The following is a 12,518-nucleotide window of genomic DNA, read 5'->3' as shown; positions in this document are numbered from 1 at the left end:
AGTTTTCTTGAGTTGCGAGATTTAACAGCTTGAGCTCGCACTATTTAAGACAAGTGTTGGTAACTAGATGGCAGCAGTTATCTCCCGTACGCTTCTCACCGTATGCCCTAAAAATCAGTGGTGTCCTTGAGCAAGCTATCCGTTTTTGACTAAGGGATAAACGGCCTCGCCTCTTTTATGGGTATAAAATAAGGCTTTAGCAGATTTGTTTGTAGTTGCAGCGTTTAGAGCCTTCCTAGCTCAGTCAATATAGACGAATCCTTTGGTTGGAAAAATCTTGGATTGATTTCAGTCCATGACGTAAGGAACCGTGAACTTGTCTCTTTCGAGGTAGCCGGTCTCATACGGAGGTAAGGTTTTTCGTTCCCCAGAACAGGCAAATCGTCCCCGTGAGCACACACTTCTACATAAAAAAAAATTGTTTTCCACTTCCCCCAACGTCCGACTCCGCAGAAGTCGGTTGGGATTTCCCACAGTCGCATAATCATAGCTCACACTGCACTAAGCAGGATAAAAGCGCTATAAAGAGGAAGATTTATAGTTGCTACATTTCAAGGACACCCATTAATAAAATGGCAGACAAACTGCAAACCCATGTGTAGTGTACACTGCTAACAGTACACGTAGCACTGATCTGATAATAATGTGCTTGGATTGACATTGGGGTTGAGTGATTTACTTTAATCTGCCCTGATACACGCCCTTCCCCCATTGTTTGGAGTGGAAAAAACGATTGCATTTGGTGTTTTCAGTAATGTTGCGATATTTGTCTTATACGAGTAGGAGGTACTGCCTTCTGGGCTAGAAACATATACCTTGAGATATATTGAAATTTACGTACTTTTTTTTTAAATGAGAGCAAAATTTTCAGCCAAATTTCATGGCTGAATTCCGTGCCAATACTGAAAGGTAACATACAAGAGTAGAAGGGGTGCATCTTCTCTATCCACACAGTTGATTGGACGATCAAAAATATTCATGCTCATGGCGGGACTCTAATCCGCACCCTCTAGGCTGGAGGGTAGATGCGCCAACCACTCGGCAAAACAGGCTGGTTTTATAGCAGAAATCTGCTTTTATGTAGCAATTTAGTTTTGTTTGAACTCTTTCTTTGAAAGAAACTTCATGTTATCCAAGACCTGATTTGTCTGATTCATAGTATCGTTTATAATGTTGATGTTCTAAGCATACAACTCGGAAATCATCCATGAAATTTGGCTGAAAATTTTGCTCTCATTAAAATAAAATAAATTTCAATATATCTCAAGGTATATGTTTCTAACCCATAATCTTGGTACCTCTTGATCTCCCCGTTCGCAATCGCGAAGATGTATTCCCCGCTAGTTGAAAAGATTGGTTTTGAATCCAGTATAGGTCGTGAGGAACTATTTTTAATACATCTTCGACCGAATATAGGCTGTTTGGAGCTATGGCCGGAGTAATTATTGTTGAGGCCGGTTTTATCTCTTTTGCGGAAGTCAGGTTTTTGGAAAACCTGACTTTCCTGGAGGAAAAAAAAAGAAAACTCCTGCTACCTTCCTATAATACCAGCTGACTCGTTTTCAGTTGTTAAAGCACGCAATAACTGAGACATGAAGCACTTATTGCATTAACTTCCCTGTCAAAAGCATTTATTATTTATATGAAGCCATGACATGACTTCGTATACATATAACATAATTAGGCCCTCATAGATCACTGGCTAGGCCATGCCATTGATCGTAACATATTAAGAGGAAATATGCCTTGGCATATACTTCTTCATATGTTAGTCTCCGAAATGCATGGGCTTAGGAAAACATCATCTATAAGCAGATAGCATGCTGATCCTTAAACAGTAGTTAAAAAGGTCGTAAAGACGATTTCTTACATCTTTAAAATCTTATTGCAGAGCCATCTTTGACAAATTACAAATCAATATTTACTAAAAGTGAAATCTGACTTCGATTTTAATATCGCTTTTAGCGTTTTAGGCTGTTCATTCAACACTAAAGGATGTTCACAAATGAAAGATACTACTTGGAAGAAATATGCTTTGGAGGACAATCAGTTTTTACTTCTTCGGTTGTATTTAACTCTTCCGTTCCCTTTTTATCTTGTCTTAATAAACACTGTTTAATGTCAAAGTTGAAATGTTTAATTTTTTTAAATGAATGATTTAACTCGTCCTTTTATTTTAAATATGTTTTTAATTTATTTGTTACGATGCGTTTAAAAATTCCTCCTTTCGTTGACAAATTTCGTAAGACGGAATGTCGCTTCTAACTACCTAGGAACAGTTCGTTTATTTGTCTGGAAGGCTCATTATCTCGATCCGGAAGAGGCTCGTGGAGGTACATACTTCTTTTACAACTCTGATGAAAGGCATAATCCTTGTATCTAGCTCCTGTGCGTGTACGCAGTTGACCTAATTCTTTTGATGTCTTTACCAATAAAGTGGTTGAAAAAAAAAAAAAAAAAAAAAAAAAAAACCTTGACAGTTCAGTTTTAAATGCCACGATCTAGCATTCCAATATGTTCCTTTTATTCGATGCAATTTAAAGATGCGATGCCTTACGTTTTTAAATTGCTCTATCATATATTTTACTTCATGTTGTGTAGGTTTCAGATATTACGCCATACTCCATTAACTAAATAGAAATCTGGTCATTCGTGGAAAAATTTGTTCCACTAAAATTCTAATTTCCCGAAAGCTTAAACATTTCTCCTTATTAAAATTTACAATAATAATAAAAAAGGAAACTTCCTGTTTTTATAACCGGCATACATTACAGCTGAATGACAGTTTCAAGATCTGCTGGCATATTGGATATATATTCTAAATAGTTTACGATGGCAAAAATCGGAACTTGTTTATTATCTGCAGAGAGAAATTCATTGATATGCGATAAAACTAAAGCTTAAGATTTGTTTGCATCATAACATGCAACATAACAGAGCCTTGTCTAGCTAAATCATTTCTGATCAGTCTCTATCACATATCTAAATGCAGTTAATCGAAAAATGAGTAGCATCCAAAAAGTTCGGGGAATTTGAATAGCGTGTGCGAACCTGTTGTAGTACAGCCTTCCTCCGCTAGAAGGAGTGAATCAGTGTGCCAACAGCAAGTGAGCTGAGAGGTTGGGTTCTTGGGTACATGCGTTTTTGTAAGTCCTGTTTTAGTGATTCGGCGATTTTCTTCCCCAACTGAAATGGCGGATTTTAAGGAGCAAAGAATCTACATCAAATTATGTTTTAAAAAGCTGCTGAAGCAGCAGTCGTCGCAGTCAAAGTCGGCAAATACCCCGTGACCAAAATAAGTGCGTTAAATTTACAGCAGTGTCAAGTTAATGTCGATCTCTTTTTTTGACATCCAAGATATGGTCCACAAGGAATCCCCCCCCCTCGTGGTTAAATTTTGAAGCAGCTAAAGGAGAGCATTCAGCGCAAACGTCCAGAGAAGTAGTAGAAGAACCGGGACGGTCTCCACCATCAGAACGCATACAAGTTCCCTGCTTCCAAAAACATGAGTCATTCTCTATTCTCCTGTCTCACCCCAACGTGACCTCTTCCTGTTCCTCTAAAATGATATTCCAACTGAAAGGGTGTCGTTTTGACACTGTTGAGAAGATCCAGGCAGAATCGCAGGAGGTGCTCAACACATCACACTTAAGGACTTCCAAGGATGCATGGAATTATGGAAAAGCCGCTGGTATCGCTGTCTCCATACATGCCCAAGAGAAGGAGATGGTGGACACTAGGAGTTACAGGAAGCAACTATTTTTTAATTGTAAAATTTCCCCAATTTTTTGGGTAGCACATAGATTTTCCTCTAGAAAAAGCAACAGAAGCTTGATTAATTGATTCTTTCCAATTTCGTGCCTTGAAAAACTTCCAGTAATTAAATAGTAAAATTGAATTTTGTCCTCTCAGGGTGTGAGCCCCACATTTTGATTTCTATAAACTGCTGTCCGGTTAGTTTTCATTTTCAGTAGTATTATGTTCACAAGCTGTTTGTTATTTGAAGTCATCGTTTTTTGTTATTATTTCTTCGCTAGAATTAATTATGATAAAGATTCGATCGTTAATTCTAAGAACAACGAAGGCGTCGTGATTGAAAACGAATTCTTCTTGAAGTTGCTAAAGACGCAGTAATTCTATTTCTCTGTTCTCACTGTAATGAATCGGATAAAGACAATGAGCATGTTCTGTTATCACCCATCAATCAAAGATGGGCTCGTGACTCATCCGTTCACCAAGTTACAAAACGCTTGAAAGTTAGCGGAAGGACCCCACCTTTACGTCCGATCCATTTCTACTGCGCTGCACACCACAATGTCGTCGACTTCCGCTCGTGTCGGATGTCTGGCTTTATTTCTCTCACATCTGAGACGGAACGCGAAGCAGCATGGAAAGAGGGTGGAATGCATTGCTTTCATCCGAACGTTGTACATAAAAGCCTCGTGCCTAATTATCGAGACTCTGTCGTCGGCTGCTCTTTGCCCCGAACCCCGATCGGAAAATCGCTCCCCCGTAAGTCCGCTTCTACTGTAGCCTTCTTTTGTACTCGGCGAAGGAATAACGCGGACCTTTTAGGTTTCCGCTGTTTAACAAGATCTTTTTGTGTCGGCGTAGGGGGAGTTCAAGCAAGACGCGGTGTAACGTAAGAAAGTATTCCTGTCCGACTGGCGGTCGTTAACGAGTTATCCACCGCGTTTCGTCGTGTATGCAGATTGCTAAAGTACTGGTGGATTTCGTTGCTAGCTAAAAGGTTGAAATTTAGGCATCATCGAACACACGCGAAATCCCCTTTCTCTTGTGCAATGAAAACAAGCACACTTGGGAATAATTCCCATTACTGGTACACACTTTAAGCTATTTCAGAAGATCAAAAATAATTTTAATTATTTGCTGAAATTAGGGAATTGATCGTCTACTAATGTTTTTAATTTCAGTTCTCGAGAAACACTGCGTTACCAACAGAAGTTTTAAACTTTTGAAGTTCACATCTTTTTAAAAAGACGATACTTAATTGATCGATTTTCCGCTGACGACACTATATATATCTCAAGATCTGTCGAAGCTACTTGCATTCTCATTCTTTTTGGATTTCTGTTTAAGGAGAAAGAAACAAAATTTAGTTGCGGTTGTAATCTAATGCATTTTATCATGAACACTGCCCTATCCAGGACCATTTTAAGGATTCTTGGATCCAGATATACCTGGAAAAACGATCGAAATGCCTGTTTTGTGATACTTATTAACAAATTTCTGCTTGGTTATTCGAGTGGTTAGCGTATTCCCTAACTACTCTCTAACAGGCTGTGGATTAGAGGGAGGGGGGAAATGTTCACCTTGGATGCTTTACTCTCCATCACAGGAGAAAGTACATTGTTTGTATGCGCATTATTTACATAATTCTGCATTTAAACACGAATGTTTGATGGCTGGAATCACGCATTAAGCATGATAATATTTTTGACATTATTGAGCTTGATGTTAATAATTTTTCCATGAGTTGCAATATACAAAAACAGGTATGTAACTGATATACATAAAGTTAGAGCATCGTTCATCTTTAGTTGTGTGTGTGTGTGTGTGTGTGTACCCGTTGATTTAATAAAACTGTTTTGGCACTCAGGTGGACCTTTCTCGAACCAATTGCACAAAAATGCATGTATAGAGGATGGCCCATAAGTTATAGAACATACCGTTGAAAGGGCCCGTCTTTATGAAGCTGAAAAAGCATTTGATGTAGTTTTTCACAACTAATAAAAAATCAGGTGATGTTAAAAAACGTATGCAGTTGCTTCACAAAGACGGGCCCTTTTATGGGTATGTTGCATGACTTATGGACAATCCTGCAGAAAGCCACAGCTCGGCCCAGAACTCACAGTATTTTTTTTCTTTGTTTGTTGATAAAAATATCTGATAGAAGACTTCTTCATAGTATATATGTTTCTGTTTGAACTCCACGATTCAAGATCTTCTACAGCCAGTGCCCTAAACCGTTACTACAAGCTGGACAACCTAGTCATCTTTTGTGTTACCAAAAGGTGGCACAAAAGCTCTGTGTTCTCACAAAGAGCACTTGATTTACTTTCCCTTCCCTTACTTTTTTTTTGATAATAACCAGCTCTCCAGTCAAGATTAGATCTCTCTCGAGGTAGACACCCATTACAGGAGATGTGATTTAGGTCTAGTCTTTACTGACACAAAAATCACACCTGTAACTTCTTCAGTGTCAAAAACATACAGATTCATTTCCACTCAAGATGATTCTTTAACCTTACCAAATGTTTACTTTTGTACAGTTCACTCCAACCCTCGGAATACTGTTCTCACATTTGATGGTAGAGAACTGAAAATCTCTCCAACATTTTTGACGCTATCCAAAAGAGAAATATTGTTTGCTGATAATGCAAAATTCCTTTGGTTAACGCTACTCAATACAGAGTTCAGAGGATGATTTAAATAGCCTGATATTATGAACAAAGATAATGGGTTTCGGTTTAATGTGGAAAAGTGTCAAATTGTGCATTTTGATGTCATAAGATTACTGCAGTGCACGATATTAATGGAACTGTACTCCGGGAAAATGATGAAGCTAGGATTTGGATAGATGGGGTACATAGAGAGTTTAAATTTCGAGGGCATATTGCTATAGTAGGCAAGGTAACTCATATATAAGGAAGTTGTCATTCGTCTTAAGGCTTTGATACCGGCCGCATGTGGATTACTGTGCTTAGGTCTGGTCAGTCACCTGAGTTTCTTGGTGACCAGGAACTAGTGAAGATTCAGAGGCGAGTGACCAAGATGATGGATAGTCTGTGGAATGCTCCCTATGAGGATAGAGGTTTTGTAGGTCTTAAAAATTGGTTGATTGGTGAAAGAGTGGATATGATAGAAACATTAAATTACTAAAACGCAAACTAAAACAGTTTTATAGGATTGATGATGAGAAAATATTTCAGCACTTGGCTAGAGAGAAAAGAACAAGATGTTATCCCTGGATATTGAGTCGGAGTGTATTTGGCAAGGATGTGAAGACTATATTTTTCTTTTGGAGTGTTGTGAATGAGTGGAATGGGTTGCAGAGGTGATTATGAGTGCTTTGTTTGTCAGCGAGTTCAGTGAAAGGTATGATAAATAATGTGTGGATTGGTCGGGTTTCTCGCACTGAGGCAAGCCGCTTCAGGCTTCTAATAAGGGAAGGGTGATCTCCAACCAGGCGATGAAATTCGCTTGTTACCCAGTGGCATTCGCAAACATCCATGCCTACATCGAGATTTGAACCACAGCCTATTGGAGAGGCGTTATCCGTTGTCGCGTTTGTCTTTGAACTCGTCTTATATGCAAGTCATTTTAATTTGCTTACAAGAACGAGGTGTTTGGTATTTTATTATAGTAATGGTAGTTAGATGGTTTCACTTAACTTTGCGTTTCTATTTCATTGTTATGACATTAATTTCCGACTGCGTAATTCTACTTTATTCCTTCATGGTTTATTCAGAATTTTGCAGCTAGTTTGCTATTATTATTATTTTTTTAATTTTCTTCAGTAATCCTTTAGTATGTCGCAAACATTTATGGCGTATTAGAGACTTATACATTAGTATCGTGTAAGCTTGTTTTTATTTTTTTTGTTACATAATCCAAAAGCCGAAACCTTGCTATTCAGTCCAAACATGGAACATAAAAAAGAAAAATCAATCACCCCCCCCCCCAACCACGACCTTCTCTACAGAAAAGTTTTAGTAATGCTATCACCATCCTCAATGTCCGAGGCATATCACAGAAAGTATCCAGAATCTTATGGAAATACAATCATTGCATCACTTTCAAACCCCATTTAAAATTAGTTACCCTTATCCGCTTTACTAAAGACAACTACTCTACCCTATCAGTTCCAGGTGTATATATAGTTCTTTGTTCCTGCAAGTTGGCCTACTATGGACAGACAGGAAGTTCAGCCACCACCCGAATGGAGCATCATAAAAAATACATCTGCAGTCATGACTATGGTCAATCTGGCTATTGGACACAACTCGCAGAAAATTGAAAAACGACAATGCTCCATCTCAGTAAATTTAGAAGAGAAAGACTATTTCTAGAATCTGTTGCTGCTCTTAAAAAACAGCCTCATTTAAATAAATATGGTTGCATGGAACTTCCGAAAATATGGGAAATACTAATACTTCGAGATCCCATTTTACATCCTAGGCCGCTGACAGGTATCCATAGAGGGCGCCCCACCTAGTTAGGACTCTAGTCTTTCGTCCGCATGCTTTAGTTAGTTTTTTGCTCCCTTTTTACCTGTGTGTGTTACAAGTCTTATTTATGTACTCCCTGACGATGTCTCTGTAACTGAGAAGAAATATTGGAAGCTTTAAATACTACTTTTAACCGTTTTCTAGTGCAGTGCTATTTCACTCCATTAAACTTTTATCATGAGTTTTTTCCAGCACTTAAGCATTTACATACGAATTCATTAACAGATGTACCAAAATTGACCACTAAGCCACAAATGACTCATTAACATATGTACTAAGAAGGTAAAATCTTACTGTTGTGGTGTCTCCAAAAGAACAAACACATTGATTTGATTTGGTTTCAGATCAAGGTCTTAAAAGTCTCAACTTTGGAGCCTTATATGGTGCGTTGCCATCGGAAGGAGCTTGATTCCAATTACACCAGGAACATGAAAACTCTATCAATATTTATTTCAAGCTACGTTGAGTTTCGTTCTCAGACGGAAGTGAATTTCTTCTATCTGGATTTTCTTCTGAAAAGTAGACAGCTACGACTGTGAACGTCCACAGAGCTAGCAGACTGTCTCTTGGCCTAAGTTGCCTCAGTACTAACTCTAAACGATACAGCCGAACCGTCCTAAAGTTGAAGATTTAAATGTGATTTATTTTTTAAATTATTGATGGCACAACTACTATTATGATTAAGAAGTTGTAGCTTAAGTGACCGATTTTCGCAAATAGTAACTTGCGGTATATGCAGTGGAAGAGAATGAATGCTTATTTTCTATTCGTAATGCTGGGTTGGTATGGTGAACTTCTATCTTGTTCTTCAATAAATATATTCGCCCTTTCACGTAAACCAGTAACTGAAACTTTTCAGTGGTGCGCTGAAAATAAGCCGAGATAGAAATCAAATGCTAAAGGAGAGCACTGAGAATAGAATTTCATTATAGTAACTAGCGAGTGCTTGTTACTATTACTATCTGTGGGAAGGAGGGCCTCCTTTGTTATTTATTTTAATCTGCAGTTTCATTTAAAATCCCAGTGCTTTATTATAAATGCTAGACGAAGTGTATTTTGAACTTAATTAGGTTTAAGAAGTACTTGCCATAATCCAAATTAATCACCGTTATTTGATGGCAGTGCTTGCGAGGGGAAATACTTAGGAAACATGGATATGCTCTCAGAGTAGTGGAACCGAACTCTGTAGGAAAGAGGGCCTCTTTTGTTATCCAATAGACTAAGAACTAACCGAAAAAAAAGTTCAATAATTTCTCGCTCCAGAAAGGCTTTGTATTTGGCAAAAATCTTTATGCCTCATGTTGAGCAAAAGAGGAACACACACCCACAAAAAAGAGGGAGAAAAAAACGCGGCGTTATTAAAACACTGAGCTCCCACAGACCATTAGGCAGAGTGGCTCTACAGTGAAACGACCTTGCAAGGGAGCGTTCAAATTCCCCAATGCACGATATCCAATAACAAAAGAACGGTCGTTTGCGAAAGCAATCGTGGACACTAAAGTTATTGTGTGGAGAGTATTGATAATTTACAGACGGGAGAACGGAGAGAGAGACTAAATATAACATTCCTGCAGAAAGATGTAAGAGATGAAAGGTAAAGATAAATCACATGATATTTAAAAACCGATAAGCTATTCACGATATTGATTAACCGGCTTCAGAAACACAGGAACGTATTGTATCACATCATCTCCAGCTGGTCAGTTTTAGTTACCTTTTGTTTACATGAACTTAGACGTTTGAGGAAATAGATTGATCTGCCCTTTTGTTGCTCATAACTATTTTATAATAATGCTCATTAGGGAAGAAAATGTTTAAAAATACAGCTCGAATCAAATATGCACATAGCTTAAATATTTGGTTTCGAAAACTGAGTAGCTATAAAACAACTGCAGAGCTTCGTACTTAGTGCAGACATTAGAACCGTTTATTCATGCTAGACCTGTTTTCTGAACCGCATCACAAATTCTTGTATTTAAAATGTAATTGTGTGTACTAAGGCAGATATTGGCCATTTATGTCTGTGTAGTGTTGTAGAAGTTCGAGGGCGATACTTGTTTTCATAGTTGATTCAAGCTGCCTCATAACTGCTTTTGTTTTTTCAGTCTACTGCGGTGTCAGAGATATTTATAAAAACGGCCGATATTCTCTACAAATAATTAGAAATGTCAGATCAAGTATAGTCCATGTTAATAATGTTGTTGGTTTAGATTGTATATTTAAGTACTACGAATTCGAAGACATTTCGGTTGAAATTTTGCTTAATACAAACTTATCTTAAATGATTATTTTGAGATTTTACTGAAAAGATATGTGTAAAAATATATAAAGAAATATAGATAACACTAGTTTTATGTTCATGTGTAAGGAATATACTACATTAAATTTAGCTCTTGCTGTGTGTCTGCTAAAATTCTTAGCACTTTTGTTGGGCACGTTAATTCCTAGATTATTAACGAATGTTTTGCCTGCCTGGTTGGCTTAGTGGATAGCATACGTGCCCTCCAAGAGGCTGCGAGTTAGATTCCTGCATGGACACGGATATTTATAAATCTCTTTAGGGAAATTTCATTTCAGATTATGAAGCCACCACTTATGGGAGACTTAAAGTGGCTTTGGAAAAAAAAGTTCCATACTTGGTCTCAAAAGCAGTCTCTGGTTTTCTATCCCTTAGCTCAAGGAAAGTGGCGTAGCTAGGGGGGGGAGGCGGTCCTCCCCGGCTGGCGCTTTTGGGGGGGGGTTTCACGTGAGACACAATTTTAGTTGTCGACTATTCTTTTATTTACGTTAAATTAGTACTTTTTATTATTTAATTAATAATTAGTTTTTAACAACTATATTTACAACTAAAATAAACAAAATATAAATATAACAAAACCGTTATATTTCCCTATCATACTATAATTCAAATTCTTAAAAATAAAACAATAAAACGCATGGTAAGGCGATTGCTTTATTGGTTATTGCTTATGGCTGCGTCTCAGCAGCAGGCACCGCACAGTCAGTACACATTTGTGAAAATGCGTTGTTGTTGTTGTTTTTCCTTCTAATTTTGCGTATAACTAAAGCCATCGACAGAGTTTTAGGACCCCTATTATATTAGGTTTTTTGCTTAACCCTTTTGATGCGTGTATAAAAATTAACAAGCATGATTCCGAAATGCTAAAATGCCTGATTCATCATTAGTTGTTTTTTTTTTTTTTAAATCTGTTGCACATTTATATCATTTGGGTCGTTATCGAAACCGTTGAAAACATATTTATTGTATTCTTTATCTATGGTTAGTCTAGAGGAGGGGTGGGCAGCTCTTGGCATGCGTGCCAAACGTGGCACGCCAACGACATTTTTCCGGCACGCAACCTAGGACTCACCTTAATAATTAAATAAATAAATACATTTCAAACATCTTCGTTGACTTGTATATTTTAACTTGATATAATACAATTTTATTAAGTACAGTTATACCAAATAAAAATGCAATAGAGAAGCAACCCCTACCAACTGTTTTAGTAATAATAAGTAATAAGAAACAAAGATCCTATTTACAAGCCTGTGTACAAGTTTTGTCCAGTTCAGTTGTTGCATCATTCGCCAGGCAGCCAGACGTGGCGTGACTCCTTTACCATCGTTTGATATATCAGCAGTAAAGAACGTATCCGTTTTTTAAAGTGTGTATATATGTGGATTTGTATTTTATTAAATCGTAAGTCATTAAAATATGGATTGGAAGTATTTATTGTCAATTAATATGTTTTAACTTATTAGATATAAAAGCAAATTTCCTTTACATTGCCATAAACATACCATATTTATTCGAATATAACTCGCATTTTTTTCCCCAAAATTAAAGTTAAAAATCGTGGTGCGAGATATATGTGGGGATTTTCGGAAACTAAAGTTTTCAGTTGTTTTCGTAAAATCCCGGCATATATATCGCATCACGATTGCTATTTCCTGCCTAGAGATCAGTTTCCTTGTGCATCCTACCCAAATAGCGCCATCTTCTTTTCCATTATTTCAAGCAAAAATTACCAGTAATTTACAAGACTCGAGATACTTAATGAACAATCCTTCACGAATGATTAATGAACAGACGCTATGATACTAGGCCAATAAAGATAGAGCAGCTATGAAGACTTGCATCTAATTGGTGCGGTATTAACAAAAGATCGCGCGAGTCAAACACAAAAGCAAGTCGACAATTTTTGAATTGAAATGCTAATTCCCATCAACCAAATTCAATATCTGAAACGGCCATAAAAATAT

At 37.4% G+C, this 12,518-nt stretch overlaps 1 protein-coding gene across 1 annotated transcript in view; it reads right to left on the bottom strand.

The window, feature by feature from the left end:
- Positions 1 to 12,518, bottom strand: part of ple (tyrosine hydroxylase ple) — a 105,795-nt gene that overhangs the window by 73,685 nt on the left and 19,592 nt on the right. The window lies entirely within an intron of this gene.

This window comes from Typopeltis vanoorti, chromosome 18, assembly GCF_054136105.1.
Source record: "Typopeltis vanoorti isolate ZY-2024b chromosome 18, IOZ_Tvanoo_1.0, whole genome shotgun sequence".
NCBI lineage: Eukaryota > Metazoa > Arthropoda > Arachnida > Uropygi > Thelyphonidae > Typopeltis > Typopeltis vanoorti.
This window is presented reverse-complemented; position numbering and strand designations above follow the sequence as displayed.